Source organism: Belonocnema kinseyi, chromosome 10 (assembly GCF_010883055.1).
Source record: "Belonocnema kinseyi isolate 2016_QV_RU_SX_M_011 chromosome 10, B_treatae_v1, whole genome shotgun sequence".
NCBI classification, from domain to species: Eukaryota; Metazoa; Arthropoda; class Insecta; order Hymenoptera; family Cynipidae; genus Belonocnema; species Belonocnema kinseyi.
This window is the reverse complement of record NC_046666.1, coordinates 63,487,540-63,490,612: the sequence shown is the minus strand read 5'-3', so window position 1 is coordinate 63,490,612 and position 3,073 is coordinate 63,487,540. Positions and strand designations below refer to the sequence as shown.

General features: G+C 40.4%; 1 protein-coding gene across 1 annotated transcript in view; it reads left to right on the top strand.

Moving 5' to 3' along the window:
• LOC117182082 overlaps positions 1–3,073 on the top strand; it is a 130,462-nt gene that overhangs the window by 43,788 nt on the left and 83,601 nt on the right. The window lies entirely within an intron of this gene.

The following is a 3,073-nucleotide window of genomic DNA, read 5'->3' as shown; positions in this document are numbered from 1 at the left end:
GGGGGGGGGGGTCAGTCAAAATGCTACGGAATGCTACGTGATCGTTGAAGTTTGCCAGAAGTATAGCAATGTGTTTATCTTGATTTAGGTTTTAGTATGTATTGTTAATAAATCTTTACAGGATGCTCACAAAGAAAGTACAGTCAGTGAATGTATTTAAATTCAAATAGATTGTAGAGTCCACCCAAATAATAAAAATACAGTTTTTTATTTAAAACCGCTTCTGCCATCTTTTGAAATGTTGACTCGTAGGCAACATTTCAAAAATCTTAAAGATTCTGCTAGGTGGGAAGACTGTAAACTGATTCTGCATTTCAACCATAATCTTTACACCATACTTGGTATTAACTTTACGAAATTTATTAACCACATACTCCATCTTCAGGGTGAGAGTAGACAGCGCTTTCACAGGTGCCGCTCCTTCCATACGTCCAATTGCATTTACAGCTTTAAGACCCATCTTCTCCAAAAGTATTTTTTGTCCACTTTTCACTTTTACTTTTTACTTTCACTTTTTTACTTTTTACCAGAGAACTAGCGTGTTACCGTGTTTGGCGTTAGACTGGAACTGCGAGCACCTAACGCTGCTTTGATAGTCGACAAACCCCTCTTCAGTGGAAGCTTCTAAAAGGTTCGACACATGCTTGTTGGCGGCTCTCTAACAGATTATCCACCAAACTTTCCAGAAAATGACAGTTGTACATATTGTGATGGGGTATTAGAGACCCTGCACAAAAACGTCAAAAATAATATTAAAAGTATACTTAGCTGTCAAGAATCGCTGGAAAAACGAGCCCAGAGTAGCGAATCAAATAACCCATGGGTCACTAATGCCAACCTCGGAAAAAATTTCAATATTGAATGCATTATTTTGTTTGATAAGTAACAAACCTTGTTACATGTTCCGGCGTTCGTGAATAATCTGGGTGTACTACCACCCACAAAAAATGAACTGACAAATTCGCCATGCTATGGGAAACGTAGTCTTGGACCAAGAAGAGGAGGTTTCCCAGTGTGGTGTTAGTACATAAAATATCCGTAAGGGCCTGAGGGCGCTTCTTTCCTTGCCCGAGTCAGTCGATGCTAGATCATCAGTCGGTCCATATCCTCCTCCGCGAGCACGAGTATTTATAACCGTATATTCCGCATTATCTTTATTATGATATTCCCATCTCTATACTAATTAGTGATCAGTTAGTGGTAACACTACATGGTGGCAGCGCAGGAAACGAAATTTCCACGTTTTCGAAGGGGAAAAACCAGTGGAATAGTGAAAAAACTATAAACTTGTGAAGGCTCATCAAGTGAGAGAGGGGACGCGCGCGTCATACAAGCGCTCAAACTATACAACGCTCAAGTAACTTCGGAGCAATGTCGCAGAACGGTGATGTTCCTAATGGAGTTACCGAGGGAAATGGTGTAAACGACCGGGTTATCGTTGGTATACCTCAAATGGCAAACGTATCGCCACCAAATGAACAGGATTTCAGTAATCCGGCGGCGTGGCCGGCTTGGAAAAAACGGTTTTCTAGGTATATGTCAGTATCAGGATTTGGTGATAAAGAAGACCGCGATAAAATTAATATATTAATTTATGTGATGGGTGAAAAAAGTGAAGACATTTTCGTTCAGTTTCCGGAACCAGTGCCTCAAACATTCGAAGAAACTCTCCAAGCGTTTGAGGACTATTTTATTCCGCGTAGGAACGTAATGCTCGAACGTTTCAAATTTAATTCGCGAGTGCAAGATGCCGGCGAATCTGTGGATTCATTCATCACTGAGGTTCACACCTTAGCTGAACAATGTGCTTTCGGTCTTTTTAAAGATGAACTAATACGTGATCGTATTGTCGTTGGGATGCTTGATGCAAAGTTAAGTGAAAGACTACAACTCAAGCAAAACTTAACACTACAAGAGACGATCGTGGCAGCAAAACAAGCTGAAATTCAACATAAACAAAATCAAATTATCAGAGACAAAGATCGAGGCGGAGATCGTTCTATTTGCTCGATCAATAAAAACGCCAACCGAGAAAAATGGAAGGGCGCTCTGCACGGTGGTTTCAACGGCAAGCAACGCCAGCAACAGCAGACGACATCAGGGAAGACGCCAAATTGCATCTCAAAACAGCCCGAAAGTAGAAACGAGGGATGTTTCTATTGTGCCGGGAAATCTACCCACCCAAGAAAAGATTGTCCAGCGAGAAATGCGGTATGCTTCAAATGCAAGGTAAAGGGTCATTTTAGTCGCGCATGTAAAACTAGAAATATGCGCGCAGTAAATGAAAGCGAGAACGAGGACGATCCGAGCTTTTTCATAGGCAATGTAAATACTGTGGGTAAAGAAGGCCAAATTCGTCAAATTAATATTAAAGAGTTGAATTCCGATGTGAATTTTTTAATCGATACCGGGGCAGATTGTGTTTGCTTGCCAGAAAAAATAATTGACGATTGCCTTCATGGGAACCTATCTAAAGTTAAAGAGACCATTAAGGTCCAGATAAGAAAAAACTCGACGTCCTGGGATCGATTAATCTAACTTTAAAATATAAAGATCGAGAATTCGCATGCATAGGTTATGTTATTAAAGATTTACCGAGAGCATTGCTCAGTCTAGAAGCTAGCGAAGCATTTGGCATTGTGAAATTCGATAAAGGAATTTATAATGTGTTAATGGAAATACCGGAAACGAAATCCCCCACTAAAGTCAATGTCTTAAATGAATTTCCTAGCTTAGGTAAAGAACTAGGGGAATTTCCGGGAACAATAACAATAAAGTTAAAGTCCGATGCTCAGCCCTACGCGCAAAAAGCTTCACGTACAGTTCCTCTCGCGATGTAGGCAAACTCGAAAAAGAACTGATAAGACTAACAAAACTAGATTTTATTGATAAAGTCGACTGTGTCACGGATTGGGTTGCACCAATTGTTTGCGTGCCTAAAGGCGATGGAATAAGATTATGTTGCGATTAATCAAAACTAAATGAGAGCGTACTGCGACCGTATTTCCCGATTCCAAAAGTTGAACTCACACTCGCTCGCTTAAAAGGTGCTAAATTTTTCTCAAAAATAGAT